The following is a 16,896-nucleotide window of genomic DNA, read 5'->3' on the forward strand; positions in this document are numbered from 1 at the left end:
GGACAGGGCTCATTGCAGAAGGGAGGCCCCTGAGGGCTGTCACACCCCTGGAGACAGTAGCCCTGGCTCTGTCCCAGCTGAGTGTGCCCAGGGCTGGTCCCCGTCCTCCGGCCTGTTTCCTGTCTGTTGGTGAAGGCAGCCAGCTGGGTCAGTAAGACGAGCCAGAAAAGATGGAAGACCCTGTCCCTGAAATTTCCTGCAGTGGGCAAATTGTGCCCCCGAGTTTAAATCAACCCAGAAGCCGTGAATGTGGCCCTGTTTACAGGAAGGTCCAAGAGGTGACTAGGGGAGGTTCAGCGGATATGGTAACCCTGGACCAGGCTGGCTCTGGCACCGACACGCACGGGGGAAAGCTGGGAAGCCCTGCAGCACCGCTGCCACCAGCAGCTGGAGGGCACAGGACAGGCACCTGCAGAGCCACTGAGGAGCAGCCGGCCACACCTTGGTCTCACACTTCTGACCCCAGAAGAGACAGCAGAGGGCTCTGGCTGAAGCTGCCTGGGCTTTCTGCAGTCCCAGGACCAGTGGAGTTGGAGACACCAGGGACTCAACACACAGCCCTGACAGACTCGCAGAGGGCTTTGCCTGCAGGGATCTGCACACGTACAGTGTCTGCTTCACCCAGACCAGAACTCTGCCCCCGGGCCCAGGCCCCTCTGTCCCACAGGCTCCAAACCTGGCCAGCTGGGTCCTGGGGAAAGGGTCTGAACCTCGGATTAGGGTGAGGCCCTAAGCTGCATCTCTGCTGGGTCTGGACGGTCACCCATTGGGGTGGTCAGGCTGTCCCGGGAGTCACTGACGTGAGCTGGGGACTTCTATTAGCACCAGAAGGGCAGTGTGAGCCGGAGGACAGGCGGCTCCACTGGGGAGCGTTTTCAGAGGGAGGCCTTCGCAAGGAAGGGCGTCCAGTCTCCTCTGTGACACGTGCTCCTGGCCTGAGCAGGAGGGCTGGAGGGCACACAGGAGGGGTCATGCAGCTCAACTCACGCCTGGCTCTTTGCACCCAGGAACAAGTTCAGCTCAGGCCTGGCCTCCCTGGAGCTCCAATGAAGGGAGGACAGAGCCCGCTGTATTCGTCCCCTTCTGGCAGCTGTGTTCCCACTCATTAGGGTTCTTCGAGGTCCTTTCATCTCGGTGAAATTGCAGGGCTCCTGGCAAGGCCCTCAATTAGCTGGATCCTCTGGTGGCCCCAGGGTGGCCAGCCTGCTGCTCCGAAGCCTCTGGGACCCTGGTGGGGGAGACAGTCCCAGCCTCCACTCCCCATGCTGGGAGCCTGACCCTGGGGGTGAGCACCGTATAACCTGCTTTAGAAAGCGCATGGCGGGGAGAAGGACTCGGCAGGCAGCCGGCTGAACGTGCAGCCTGGCTCTCCCCACCGGGACGCCTCCCGGTCCCTCGGGAGCTGTGATGTCACCGGGACTCCATACAGCTGCCAAGAGCTCGGCATGTGGCCCCTCCTGCCAGCTCGGCACTGACGCAAATCAAAAGCCGGCCGCTCTTGGAGCAGCGGTCACCCGCCCCTCAGCTGGCAGCCTGCGGTCTGTGCGGGGAGGGCTCAAGCTGGGTGCCGGCTGGCCTCAATCAGCTGCACACTGCAGGGAGGCCAGCGTGGCTACAGGGGTCAAGGAGACAGCGTCCTTGAGGCTCCCCTCTATCTTGGGGAGCTGCTGGCCAGGCCCTGCTCTGTTGCCCTGTCCCCAGAGGGACTGGGCTCCTTCGGTTCCGGTCACTGTTATTCAGCGAGCACTGCAGGAAGGTGGGCTGGGTGCACACACAAGCCAAGGTCAGGTGCTGTGCCCACTCCAGGGGTGTGGAGGAGAGGCAGCCCCCGAGTGGCGCTGCTCACAGCCTGGCCTCCGGGGCCCTGAGGGTCTGGTCTCACCTTTCATAAGACCCTGCCAGCTACAGAAGCACACCGGGCCTCGGAGGAGTGCTCAGATGCACCCTGCCAGGCACCTGGATCTGGAGGCAGACACTGCCAGCCCGCGGGAGCCTCCGCTCTTCCTCAGTGTGCAAATGCACTGCTAATACACACATGGGCACACGCATACACACGTGGCCCACACATGAAGCATGCACACGAACACAGCACACATGCACGCACAAATGCACACATGTTCAGTATACACACGCACACACACACCTACGGAGATATCACACCATCTCCCGTCATACGCACGCACAACAGGACGCAACCACTTCCTGCACAACATGAGGGCGTACTCGGGACCCTGGCCTGCTGCCTTGCATGCTGTGGACATGGGAAAGCAGGGTGTCCAGGAGCTGAGAGAATTCCTCTGGGGCAGCTGCTCTGGGCTGGAGGACAAGGCAATGGCAGGAGGCCCCAAGAGAACCCACTGGGCTACCTTGCAGATAGCAGCAAACAGCCAGCAGGCAGGGGACGTGACAGCCATGACCAGGACATGTGCGGAGAGAACCTCTCTTCCTGCACAGCTCAAGTGCACCTGCTCCATCAGAGCCAGGTCGGGTGGGAGGACCCGGGGTCTCAGGACTCAGCCTCTGTGGGTGGCCCGAAGGGCAGGACCTTGCATAAGCACTCTCTGGGGTGCAGCCTGCCCACTCCTGCCTCACCCCATTGTCAATTTCCTTCAGAGGGGCAGCAGGGAGCTTTTGCCCTCCCCTCCTGTCCCCTGTGGTTTGTCCCAGCTTGGCCCTGAGGTGAGACACTGCTGTGTGCCACGCAGATCCCGGGGTCTGGCCACGCGGCCACCAACCACTCAGGGACAGGTCACCAGGGTGTCATGCAAACAGCAGGTGCTTTTCCAGGCGGGGCTGGGAGCTGGCAGAGTGGTTGCAGAAAGATCCAGAACAGTGTGGCAAGTTGCAGGACGCTCAGGAGGAAAGCGCTTTTCATCCTGTAAGGACCAGACAGGCTGTGCTCATGGCTGGTTTGGCCACAGCTGCGCGGTGTGGACTGGGTACCCGGCTGCCTCTTGGGTTGGGGTTGTCACCTGTATACTCCCCAGACAGCCGGTAACCTGGGGCCTTCTGCTCAGTCAGAGCCTCCCACTGCACTGCGGGGCCTGGGAAGCCCGAGGGGCTCTCTGGGGAGCTCCCCTCACCTGGCTCCTTCTCTAGCTCCTGGGCTCAGCCTTGGGGAGTGCTTGGCTTTCATGAGAATACCTCAAAGCCTGGCCCAGGCTGCCTCTTCCCGTGTGCAGTGGCTGATGGGCATGATCCCCGTGGGGCCAGCCAGGCAGCCACCAGTGGGGAGGGAGCAGGGGCAGAGCAGAGGCCTGGGTCACAGAGAGAGACCGGGTTCCAGCCCACTGGGCTGAGCAAGGGCTCCTCCCCCCAAGGCCCTGCCCCTCCTTACAGGAAGTGGAGACCCGCAGCCTGGGCCTGTGCACACCCAGAACAAGCGTGCTTCCGTCCAGGCCAAAGCAGCCCGTGCTTCTGTCCCACTGCCCACTCCGGCAGCCACAGAGGCCAGCGCCCCAAGTCAATATTCACACACTTTGATCTGCCCTTCAGTTTATAAGACACAATATTTGCTCTTCTATTAGGAAAATAATCAGGAGTTATCCTTTAAGGGGTGTGTACACACGGCTGCCCTTCAGAGGCGAAGGCTGCCCTTTAGACTGTGCAAGTTAAAGCCCTTGCCCTCCTGGGACCCCAAACAGCAAACCCAGCCCCCCAGCTCGCCTCGGTGCCCACAGGGAAGCAGCCGGGATTGGCAGAGGGGCTGGGCCTGAGACCAAGGCTGGGAGGAGGTGCTCTGGGCTACTGGGCATTGCACAGCTGTGTCCCAGGCTGGGTGGCACAGAGCCATTTCTGGGTCCCACACTGTCACCCAGCTTTGGTGGTGCAGAAGTGGTTACACGGCAGAGTGACCGAGACCTTTGATCTGGCAGAGGCCTGCATTTGGGGGTCTCAGTCCCGAGTTTTGCCTCTGTCGAGGGGTCTGGGCCTTGGAGTGGGGGGCAGCTGGCTCCTACCAGCTGTGGTGGCAACAGGGCCTCGCCGGCACCTCACCTTGGTGGCTTCAAGTTGGCCACAATGGGGCATTTACAGCACAGAGCGCAATCACGATTGTGCACTGACAGCCAGCTCTCCAGCTCATCCCTGTCCCCACACTTGCGCTGTAGCAGGGACCAGTTAGGAATATGGGCCAGGGCGGGACCCTGATGTGACAGCCACCCAGCAAACACACTGGCAAACTCGGCCAGCTGAAGGGGTGACTGCATAGCCGACTCCCCAGCCCCTGCCACCCGCTGAGTGGGTTCCTCTGGGTCACTGTAGACCAGCCCCTCCTTACAGGCTCCTGTCCTGGGCAGCCCCAGAGGGCCACACTGCAGCGGCCACCTCCTTGGCGACATCCAGAGCCTCGGGGAGAGGGCTGGGGCTTCTGCCTCTCCTACACATCCTCAGGAAGCCGTGGGCCTTCCCAGGCCCTGCTGAGTCCCTGGGTCCCCTCTGCGCTGGTGGGTGTTGTCTCAGCCCTGATGGCCTCTGTGGGAACAGGAAGTGGGGCTGAACGCCTGCGGCCTCCCATGGACAGCACTGTGGTCTGCTGTTGCGGCAGGAGGAAGGAGGCCCCAGCCCCCAAATCTCCCCTGGGCCTGAGGCTTCTGCCCCGGGACTCCAGGCTCCCTGATTCTGAAGGTGCATTTAGAGACCCCTGTTCCTGGCTGACTGGGGTGGGGTGGCTTCCGCCTGCCTTCAGGGGAAGGGCACTTTCTGCTGGCCCTGGGGGCCTCACGTGACCTTCCTGGGGCCCGGGCAGGGGAAGGGCCATTATGTGTTTGCTTTGGGGCAGCAGAAAGGATTAGGCAACCGCAGTGGGCTGGGGCAGGGCGCGTGGTCCATCCTGTGCCAGCCACGAGCCCCAGGGAGAACCAGCACATGACCGGAGGGCACGGACAAGGCAACGCTCAGGCCCAGTCACAAAGAGGGTGTGCGCTGGGCCTGTGCCAGGCCTGCGCCCCCAGCCCGGGCCTCCCACCTCCTTCCCTTGCCTCTGCTTCCTCCTTGCTTGTGAGCAGCATGAGGCCTGCCCGCCCCGGCCTAACCCCCTTTCTTGCTCCCTGAGCCCGGCTCGCATTTCCCAACTTTCTTTCGGAGGGTATTCGAGGGGGCCTGGGGAGCTGCGGGGGAGGATGTGGGCCCCACAGCACCACCGAGGGACGCGCCACCAGGAGTGGACGTTCCCCGGGCGGGCAGCTTCGGGGTGGACGGCGTGTGCCGTATTCGCCTCCAACACAGAAAAGGAGGCAGACTCCGCCCACAGGAAGCAGCAGCAGGAGCGGAGATCCCAGCTTCACACAGGGAAACGGTCTGCACTGGACACGGCCAGCTGGTGACCTGACACCTGGGGCGTCAGCACGCACCCCGGGACGGCCCCTCCTGAGGACACCCCACGGCCCATAAATACACCCCAGTTCCAGGTCACAAGGAGACCCCATCTCCCGAGGACCCACACTCTATTTCTCTGAGCGTGTACTTTACGTGTCTGCCTAAGAAATCGCTTTATGCCGCTTACTGATGCTTCTAAAAATTCCTTTTCTGCAACAAGTCAGTGAACCTGCAACTTAATTTTGCAGGTGGAAGGGGTTGGAGACCCCTGGGACCCTGTCCAGGGACACATCCCACTGCCCGGGCTCCCAGATCCCACTCACTGGGTTCACAGCTGTCAGGGCGTCACACCCCCAGGGGGGGCAGTGTCCCCCATCTATCTGGGGAGGGCCACAGGCTCTTGGGGCAGGAGAGGATGAGCAGGAGCTTCGAGCAGTGGTCTCCCCACTGGACTGGTGCTGCCCCCAGCCCAGGCTCCATGGCCGGGGCCCCCTGCGCCTACAGAGTACCTCACAGCGGAAACACCACTGAGTGCTGTAGACCCGGGGTAAGGGGGCGTGTGGTGGGTGGCTTCCTTCCTGAGTCCTAGGTAGGGACCCGGGGGTGCGGGAATCCCAGGGCATCAGCAGAAGAAACTTGGAGATCCACGGGGGATGAAGGACTTGGGTGTCAACTCTCTGAGGGTCACCGTGGATTTCTCACTAGGTGCGCAGTGGCCCTCGGGGACCAGTGCATGCGGTAGGAGTGGGTCTGACTATGGTTCATCACACTCCCGGGACGACTGCTGCGTGGGAAAGGGACATGCGGACCTTGCCCAGCTCAGTGGAAAGGGGCCCGGGGTCCACGTCAAGCACCCAGTAGTGCAGGCCACTGTGAGTGTGCGGGCGGGGCTTGTGTCGATTAAAGCTCTGTGGGACTCCTCTGTCACCAGAAGTGTTCCTTGTTCTCAGCCATTCAGGAATTAAAACCATGCTCGGCTGTGGTTCAGACACAACTGGCCAGTTTGGCCTCAGCTGCAGGTGCCGCCTGGATGCTCTTGATGTCCCTGATTTCTATGAAAAGACAGAGCGTGAAGGGACGCAGAGACCAGCGACAGCGCAGATGGACCACAGCTCTGTCCTTACCCTCAGGCCAGCACCAGGGCCCTGGGGACCATGGACGATGCTGGCAGCCGTGTGGCCGGCTGGTATCAGTGCTACTCACAGCTTCCCTGGCGTCCTTTCTGTGGGGATCGGGCACAGCCGGCTCTGGTTCTGGGGTGCACTGATGTCCAAGCACAGACTGTGACTGTGGGGTACGAGACGCCCCAGGCTGGACAGGTCGACCTCGCACCTGTGGTCCTGCCTGGGGAGTGGGAGCCAGGGAGAAGCGTGGGCCTCTCTCCTCAGGTCTCTGAGCTGGAGCTGGGCCACCACGCAGGCCTTGGGGTGCTGTGCCAGCCCTTCCCCAGGCCCAGAGGGTCCCCTGCAGAAGGGAGGATAGGGGGAGGCCAGACTTGGGATCTCTGGAGGCCCTGAGGCCCAATAAAATAACAAGAGTTTGGGATGTAGCTCAGTGTAAAGGCTCCGGAATCAGTCCCCAGAACACATGCACACACACACACACACACACACACACACACACACACACACACGGGAACACGGGGACAATGTAGCCAGGCTTGCAGCAAACGTGGCTCCTGGCAGCTCCGGGACAGACCCCAGTGCTTAGTGACATCACAGAGCCACTGTGGGGATGTGACAGCAGAGGGGCCAGTGCAGAACACAGCACCAGACCCCCAGGAGAGCAGTGAACAGCCAGGGGCACACCAGCCCTCCCGGCCCTGCCTCTCCCAGCCCCCAGCCCCCGTTGGTGGCCACTCTTCCTGTGAACTAATCAGGGAGGTGGTGACAGCATCCATTTGGGGAGGAGCCCCTTCCCCGTCACTGCTGCTGCTACGGTTCACAGCCTGGGTCTGCTCTTGGACCCCGAGGGTCCCCAGTCCCGGACCACAGTGGGTCCCAGGGGTCAGCAATTGTGCTGGAATATTCCTAAGGCTCAGGGCTGTTACAAACTGCCACATGTGATAAAAAAAATCCCCAAATGCTGCAGGACAGAAATCCACTTTAACCCTCCCATTTATCCTGCCTGCCACCACTGAAGCAGTCATTCTGTGGCCATAAACTGAAGGATATCCTGCTGGAAGCCATAAACCTTCTGCCAGCGGAACAGACATCTTCTGTTGGAAGTAGCTTGGGCAAAGGCATACACAGACATGGGTAACCTGGAGGGGAGGATGGGGCTTGGAGTGGAGCCATTCTCAGTGTCCCCAGGGCTGAGGGCACAGGGCCACCAGCACCTCTGGAGGCCACACTGCAGTCTCTGAACCACAGTAGCGAGGCCACCCTCTGCCACCTGCAGCAACCTCTCCTTGGGGACAGCCTCCTCTTATTCTGGTGGCCTTGGTGAAGACAGAATTGCAAGCGAAGGAATGAAGGCAGAGGGTGGCCTCCTTTGCCTTCTCTGGGTAAACTGAGGCAATGCAAGCAAATTCTGGGGGTTACATGGCAAAGCTAAGACTCAGGTTCAGGGGCTCGGGTGGATTTTCTCGATGTGATAAAGCTGAACTTGGCCAAGGTGTGTGCTTGGATTGAGACCTTTTATCATTGGCCTATAAAGACTGTAATGGAAGTTTTCCACGTGGATAGTAAAACTTCAACCAGGAAACGCCCGTATTTATGTCTGATTCTGAGACTTCCTATGGTGTCGGACATAAAGATAAATGCAGCAAATCTGGCTTTCAGTGTCCCTAAGCCCTTTCTAAGCGCATCACTCTACATATGAGTGGCCTGCAATAAGTTTGGGTAAAACTGAACTGAATTCAGGGATGCAATGGTTCGAATATCTCCTTAATCCTTAACTCTGGGAATTTGAGAAAGCTACACCTTATTATTATTCATTATGTTGCTGTCACATGACTGCTCTTTTTAAGTATAGGATAAACTGTTCACATGTTTGGGGCCTCAAAGTGTGTCTGCTAATCAAAGACTGTAAAATGTGTCAAGAAAAACATGCTTTATTGGAAAAAAAAAAAAAACCACAGTAGAGCACTTGTTTGGTGTGTACAAGGCCCTGGGTTTTATGTGTAGAAACACACGCATACACGCACACACGCACAAGCACACGCTCCCCTCCTGGCTTTGGGAAGGGCCCCTCCTACACCCAATACCGGGGACTGGGAAGGCGACCATCTTCAAACTCGGTTGTGGCCCCTGAGATGGCGGGGTCTCCTGCTTGCACAATAAGTGTGCAAGCATCACACATCCAGAGGCCAGACCTGGATGTTGTGTGAGGAGAGGAATCCAAGCAGCTTTTGAAATCACAAACCACAGAGCTGGCAGCCCAGGCCGGCTCCTTCTTCTCAGCTGCTTGCTTGGCTTATGGAATATTCTGGAAACACTCGGTTAGGGGGAAGCCACTGCCCACTGACACAGGCTGTGCCATCAGAGTAAAGAAGGTCACTGTTAATGTTTGCTTTTTAGATTCTACATTAAGGTTGTCTCACATCATCGTTTTTTACTGCACATAGGCAAGGGTGTTTGTGACTGTTTTGGCCCTGAATCAAATCAATTTGCAAAAGTGTGTCACATTTCCATAATTTCTGATGCAGCCCATGTGTGCTTCACTGACAGTTTAAGATCCTTGGGGAAAATATCGACAGAAGCCTGGGGTTCTCTGATTATGTAACCAACCCATGGGTCAACAGAATCATGGAATGTTTTAGAAGCAGGAGGTCCCTGGCTCACCCTTGCATCCCAAATTCACTTTTCTCCCCTTCCCCTCCCCACCACCTCAGGTCTCCCCCTCCTGCCACAAACAGCAGGAGTGGGTATCCATAGGTGCGCGTGTGCGCACACATGCACACACACACACACACACGTGCCCTCTCCACCCCCACGGTGGGCGGCCCATCAGCAGGGACCTTTGGGGACAGCACAGACAGCAGAAGGACAGTCAGCCCCCACACAGTGACCCGAGCACCCTGAGGGGCCTGCTGGGCCAGAAGGGGGCAGGTGAGACTGCAGGCCCTGGGGTGTGCCCCCACAGGAGGGAGCGTGGGCCTTTGGGGGAGGGGAACCAGCCATCCTAGTTTGCTGAGAACCCGGGGATGTGGGACTTTTGTTTGTTTTTGCAGCAGTAGGGATTGGACCCGGGCTTTTGCTCTGACTCACATCCCCAGCCCTGTTTTAATTTTTATTTTGAGACAAGGTCTTGCTAAGTCCCTAAGTTACCCAGGCTGGATTAGAGCCCCCCTGCCTCAGCCTCCCAGGTGCTGGGATTAGGGTCTGGGAAGGGAGGTGAGGCAGCAGCTGTGGTGCAGAGTGCTGATGGGGACCCAGGCCCAGTGCGCCTGACAGTGCGGCCCCCACTGGCCCCCAGCTGTCCGCAGCACCGTGGCCCAGTCCTGCTGTATCCCCTGCCCAGGCGCAGCTGGCAGCTGAGGTGGCTCTGAGGACTCCAGGTCCTGGGAGCCCTGGGCTTGGGCTGCACCCTCTTCCAGACACTGCGGGGTGAGTCTCAACACCGCGGGGCCCCAGGGCCTCTCTGGCTGGACAGAGGCCCAAGGCGTTCAGGAGGCCACGTGTGCAGTCCCAACTGTTCTCCTGGCTCTGACACGGATGTGTCCTCTTGACAGAGAATTTAACAATTAAGAAAATGAAGAGACAGAAGGAAAAGCCCCTCGTCACTAACTGAAACAACCAGGTCAACTTTCCAAATGCTTCCCCAGCGCTGCCTGTTTCTCTGCACTCACGGATATTTAAACAGAAGTATGGGGTGTGTGTGGCTGAGATGCAGCCGTGTCTTTTGAGGCTCTGCTTTGATCCGTTTGGCATCCAGGGCCAACTGTATCAATGCCAGTCCTCCCCTCCCTTCCCTTCCTCCCCTCCTCTCCCCTCCCCCGCCCCATCCCTCCCCCTGCCCTCCCCCGCCGTCCTCCTCAGACTCTGTATCTTCAGGGTTACAGTGTAACAAGTGTAACTCCTCACCTAGCCCAGTATTCGCTCCCATGCCTACATCAGAGCCTCTCCTCTTGCTGTTTGCTTCTGTTCATTTTTAAAATCACTCCAAGATAGACGTTTTTGTGCACGGGTGCTTCTGGCATTTCAGGGTCTTTCCTAGTCAGAGGGCTCAGGCAGCTACGTCTCCAGTTCCTGGGGAAGGGGTGGTGCTGTGACCCTCGCATCCCAACCACCAGTGAGTCTGGGGTTCGCTTTCCACTGCCGGAGGAGACGCCTGGGATGATCACGCTGGAGAGAGAAGCTTCCCCTTGGTTCACAGCCTCAGAGGTCTCGGTCTGCGCGCTCGCTCACTCTGGGGCTTTCCACGGGACAGTGGTTATGGTGCGGAGTGGGTGCCGGGGCCTCGCTGCAGCCCTCATGCTGGAGAGGTGCAGGAGAGAGGAAGAAGAAATGGAGGCTCTGCGGAATACATTCCCTGGGCCTTTGGGACCTCCATGCGTGCACACCCGTGTCCCTTGCATGGATGGATAAAGAAAGCGTGGTATTCGCACTCCGAGGAGTACCACTCTGCCGTAAAGAAGGATTCGCCTGGGTCCTCTGGAGGAAAATGGGTGCACCCTGAGGCCATATTAAGTCAAATAAATCAGCTCGAAGATCACATGCTTTCTTCCAAACTCTAAAAAAAGAGCAAAATGAAAGATAGATGAGAGGAAGCAGGGAGATAGATCTTCTGGGAAAGGGAAGAGGACCGGGAGATGGAGCACAGGGGAAGGGGGTTGGAAAACAGAACGAAGCTGTGCTATGTCCGTGCACCAACTTCCCACGAGGAATGTGACCATTACACATTGCAAATATGTACTAATAAAACTAAGAATTTTAAAAATGTGCCATTTCGGGGATTACGAGATGGAAGGGGCGGGGGAAAGGGGATTAGGACTTGTTACGAACACGTACCAACTCCCCGCAAGGAATGTAAACATTGTGCTGCAAGCAGGACTCATAAAACATGGAAAAGAGTTACATTTGCGCAGCGCTTTATTTTACAAAAGATTTTGGCATTCCTCCACAGCCCAGCCCCCGCAACCTGGACCACCAGTCCCCTGCTCTCCTAAAGGTGCTGTCCCCGGCACCCCGTCCAGGGTCCCAAGCCGGCCCTGAAACTCAAGGAGGCCAAGGGGGTGGGGCAGACTGGGAGGGACCTTGTCTGGTGCCGGCGCCTGTGCCTCTTATCTGACCACAATGAACGGTGGCTCCCAGGAGCAGACGTGCCTAATGACAGGCCAGCAGGCTGCCCTGCACAGCCGCCCGGCGGGACCCACGTCACAGCCCTGGGCTGGCAGCTGGGGACACTGGTGATCGAGCAGTTGCACGGCTACCGAGCTGGCATGTTTACACCACACCATCCCTGGGCCAACACAGGAGTCCGGGCGATCCTGGGAGCAGCAGGAAGGAAGCCTCTAAAGTCAGTCTCACCAGGGGGGACAGGCCCACCTCCTTCTGGCCATGTCCCCCACCCCACCGGAAGGTCCCCACTCACCCATGCCTGCCTTTCCCATGCAGCTCCCTGTCTGCAGCCACACGGACCCCACCAGGGACAGGCCGGACCCGCAGCTGCCCCTGGGTGACCTTCCATTTCACCCCCTGCTGTCTATGAGAAGGGTGACCTCCTCTTGGAAGGGGCACTGAGACACGCCAGTGCTGGGGGTTCAGGCCTCTTCCCAGCCTCTAGCCCCCGGGCTGCCTAGAGTTTGGTGAGACATTGTTTCCAGGGACCTACCGCCTTGTAGCCCCAGCCCCCCGCCCCAGGGCTCCCCCGTGGTGAGCGGCTGCACCCTGCTGCACAGACCGGAAAAGCAGACTGGTTAAGGGCTCTGTGTGGGTCCCATGCAGAGCTGGCTAGGGGCTGCAATTCCCCATCTGTGACCACAGCTGAGCCCTTGGAGATGCTCCTATTAACCCGGCGAAGGTGCAAAGTCTTTGTGTGGTTAGACTTCCAGGAAGATACACCGGGGCAGGTGTACGTTCTCACAGGATGGGCGTCCCCGGCCCCTCTCAATGCCGGCAGCTTACAGGAGCTTCCCAAGGCCACCACACTTCCTGCCAAGCCCTGCTGGGCCCCTCCTTCCTTTGAGAAGCAGGAAGGGTTCCAGGGGTGGATTCTCCACTTGTGAAAGTGGTTCACGGGGGAATGGCCCCCCACACACCTCTGTTGAGGTGCTAACCTCAAATAATCACAAAACGATCATTTGGAGATAGCGTCTCGAAGAGGGGACTAAGGTAGTGGGGGCCCCTGATTCCACGTGACTGGTGACCTTAGAGGCGGAGGGACCAGGGCACAAGAGAGACCCCAGGGATGCCACACAGGGAAGAGCCACAGGGACAGGTGGTGGAAGACAGCGCCTGTCAGCCCAGGAGAAGCCGCCGGCCTGAGCTGTGACCTTGCACTGGAGAGGCAGGAGCCCCTTGCTGAAGCAGGTGACGGTTCTCTGTGGTGGCCTGAGCCCCAGGGACAGGGGAGAGGGCTGGGCCGGTGGTGGCGTGGCCTGGAGAAGGGGTGGCCCCCACGCACCCCACCCCCAGGGGAGCGCTCAGCAGGCGCGATCGTTCCTTCTCAGAACCACACTGTGTCCCGGTGTTGGGACAGCAGGGGCCTCACTCTGCAGAGGCGCTGCTGGAGGCCAAACCCTGCGTCCCAGCACACTCCTGCTGGCCTTGTCCCTTTCCTCAGGCAGTGTCTGTCTCCAGGAGAAAAGGAGCCCCCTTGGCCGGCCTCTGCAAAGGCTGTGGGCTTCTCCCAAGGGAACGAGGCAGACTTCAGGTAAGGCACTGAGTCGGAGGACGACATCTGTAAGCAGCAACAGTGATGCTGGGCAGCTGCCCATTCAGAGCCCTTGGGTACTAATTAGTTATGTGTGAACACACACACACACGCACACGCACACGCACACACACACACACACACACACGATCACATGCTAAGTAGCAGTGGGGCACTGAGGCTCCAACCGTGGACTTTCAAGACCCCATCCTGGCGAAAGCAGCTTAGAAGGACCTTGGTGCTGTAGCACAGCACCAGCTCTCAAAGCAGGAAAGGAATCTTGTTTCTTTTCACATCCAGGGTCCTGGACGGTGGCATCGAGCAGCAGGGAGAGTTCAGGGTGTGGGGTGTCTGAAGCCTGCCCAAGCACCCACAGCCACAGAGGGGGAGCTGGCATTCTGGGCACTTGGGGGAATGGAATTCAGAGCACCGCCCATGGGGAACTTCTGGCTCCAAACTGCCCTGTGCCGCCTGTGTGTCCCACCCCTCGGGGTCCCTCTGAAGAGAGTAACAAGCCCTCCCTGTGACTCCCCTGTGCCGGGGGCCACCTAAGGGCCCCCGAGTAAGAAGGTTTCCTCCCTGGTGACCTGGCCTGTGTGGTGACACGGATCCCCCCCCCCCGTGTCTACTCAGAGTTACAGAAGGAGAGGTCGGCCAGGTGCCCGGCCAGTCAGTGTCCCTGGACACATGTGTGTGCAAGCCCTGGGACATGGGCCCTTCCTGAAGCCGGAGGGTCCTGCTCCCCAGCAAGGGCTCCATGGGACCCTCCGGGGAGATAGGGGTGGGGTGCCTGGGGCTGGGGTCAGCCCTGCTTGTGCAAAGGAGTCTCCTTCTCCGCCCCAGCTCTGGGCAGCACTGACGGTGCATGAGTCTACCTCTGAGCCTCAGTGCTCTCGCCTGTAAGATGGGGGCTCACTCTGGCCAGCCAGCGCTGTGATGATAAATCAGCCCCCATGGCGGTGACCCTCCTCGGTCCCCCTGCCCTTCACCTGGGAGGTGCTACTTCCCACTGGCACCCGGGTCCTGCCTGCCAGGCCCTCTTTCACTGCCCTCAGCTGAGGGTCATCAGGGAGCAGAGGCAGCTGCAGGGGGTCTGGGGGCCCAGGGGGCAATGGTGACGCCGGTCTCCAGGTGGCATCTTCTGTCCCCTGTTCCTGGGAGCTGGCATCACTCATCCTGGTCCTTCAAACAACACCAGGGAGGAAGACACTCTCAGAACACCCCAAAATATGTGTTCCTTTTCTCAGCGCAGTCTCTGCCCCCGAGTGCAGGTGCCCAGGACAGGAGAGAGCGCCACTGTCCCACATCAGATGACAGTGAGCACGCAGATAAATAACCTTTACCCAGAGGAGAGTGGAGCTGGGGTGGGGCGGTCACCAAACACCGCAGGACCAGAAGTCACCTTTGACTTTACTTGCAGTTGCACGGCAGGATTTTGGTCTGACCCATCACACCGGATCCCCCGTGGGCCAGGATGGTGACAGCTGTGGGGACCGAGTCAGGGCAGCCGCTCTGTCCTAATCTCTGTCTTCCTTGAAGCCAACTTGACCTGTGACTCAGCAGCCCTCAGAGAGCAAAGGACCCCAAGGAATTCAGGGTGCAAAGTCTTACGCTCATTAGTCCCCTGCCACTGCCTAATTTAGGCACCATTTGGAATTCTGAATCATTCCTCTGGAGGCTGCTGTTTGTTTTCAGAGGCGAAAATGTCCCAGCGGGGTGGTGGTGGGGGATCTCTGTCCCTGAGTGTTTTCTCACGGCCCTCTTCCCTGTCGTGTCACTCACGTTTCCCGACAGACCCACCTCTGCCGTCACACCAGGCATCACCCGGGGCACCCTCCTCCTACAGTCACGTGACCCCATCGGGAAGGCAGCACCCAGCTCGCACCCACCCGGTCCCCATCTGCTGTGTCTCCTTAGCCAGGCTCCCAAAGCTGGTGGCAGGCAGCAGGCAGGCAGGCACCTCCACCATTGCCCAGAGGCCACCAGCCTCCCCTCTCCGTCCCTGGAGCCTGGGAACCTTCCTCCCCCACTTTGGATGCATTTCTAGGAAGCCGTGGGGGTTTTCAAGAAGCAGAATCATGCAGTGAATTCACCCTGGGAAGTGGCTGCCAGGATTGTCTAGCAAATGAAGGGTTTTATTTTCTGGCCCCTCAAAAAGATTCTTTGGAAAAATGAATAATCTCTTCCTAACGTGCTTAAGAAGAGGAGGGTTTGTACGGTCTGCTTTCTAAAGGCGGGGCACCCTTGGGGCTCCATTCCCGATAGACAATGACGAGGTCACCCTGGAAATTCTGGCCCTCACTGGGCCCCTGGAGAACAAAGGAGGACCTTGGTCACAGACACACTGGAGAGCAGCGGGACCTGTCTGGGCCCACTGCTGCGTGGCCACCACTCTTCCCCGAGGCGTGCTTTGGCCATGTTCTCAGGGAATCCCTCTCTGGGCCACAGGCTTGTGGTTTCTCTTTGTGCTGAGATGGTGGTCCTCAGTCTGTGTCCAGAGCTTCATTTCTGGCTTCTGCGGGCCACTCACTGGACACACCAGCTCGGCACATGGCGGAGGGCAAGGCCTGGGCAGAGCAGCCTCTTCCACGTGCCACAGAGCCAGGAAGGAGACTGGCGAGAAGCAGCTCACTCATGGTTCAGCTCCCCGCTGCCTCTGCTTCTGCCCCACGGAAGCCTCCGCACAGTACGAGGTTATGACGGGTCCTGGTCCCCAGTGAGATACCCTGCACTACATGCCCTGAAGAGGGGCCTCAGCTGTGCCCGCCGGTCCCTGGCCTGTCGGTGTCCCTGCGGATGTGTGTGGTTACAGGTGCACACACTGGGTTTCCCCGTCGGGCTGGCCTGGCTCATGGGGTGGCTTGCACTGGCTGCGGAAAGGGGGAACCAGGGAAGCCAGCAGCCCTCTCTGAGGGGACATCAGCCAGGTGGGCAGAGAAGGAACTATAATCCTTTCAAAATAAAACAGGAGCGATACGGGCAGCTGCGTGGTGTGCCTGGGTGCGGGTGGCACACGCTCGCTGGGTCTCGGGGCACAGCCGGCCCGTTTCAGTCCTGCCAGACAACTTAGCCCCGTTAAACCTCAGAGGACGCTCAGTGACTGTGGTCTCTGCAGGGAGGCCGGGCTGAGCCACGGATGACGGGGGTTGGTTTCCACCATGTCACTTGAGGGCAGATGACGTCCCGTTGTTGGCCATGTAAGCGCGGATATCAAAACCCACAGACTCTCAAGTCCCTTCTAATAAATGGCACTGGATTTGCAAATAACCTAGGCGCATCTCCCCACCTAGAGTCACCTCTCTATGACTTCTACTTCATCCAGTGCGATGCTGCATGGATGGTGTGGCGCTGTATCAGAAGTCTGCACAGATGCAATCCCCTCCCCTGGCACTTCCCACTCACCTCTGGTTGGACACAGCTGCATATATGGAGTGCCAACTGTATACAGCACACCTGCAAATATGGAGTGCCAGGTGTATACAGTGCCACATGACCTCTGAGTTTTCCTGGCCGGCAGGTGCCCCACGGCCCTGGCACTTCTGCAGGCTGCTCAAGGGCAGCTGAGGGAGCAGTATGCATGGAATGTGGGGTCCACAGCTGCCAACAACTGGGGACCCCAAGCTCAGAGAGGGTGTGTTGGTCTCGGTGCTCACTTGGTCACCCTGGGCTCTCTCTCTACCCCATCAGCCCTCTCAGCCTTCCCTCCACACCCTGCTGACTTGGTTGTTCAGGGCTGATTTTTTTTTTTTTTTTTTTTTTTTT

Source organism: Fukomys damarensis, unplaced genomic scaffold (genome assembly GCF_012274545.1).
Source record: "Fukomys damarensis isolate Sample0158 unplaced genomic scaffold, DMR_v1.0_HiC HiC_scaffold_24, whole genome shotgun sequence".
NCBI classification, from domain to species: domain Eukaryota; kingdom Metazoa; phylum Chordata; class Mammalia; order Rodentia; family Bathyergidae; genus Fukomys; species Fukomys damarensis.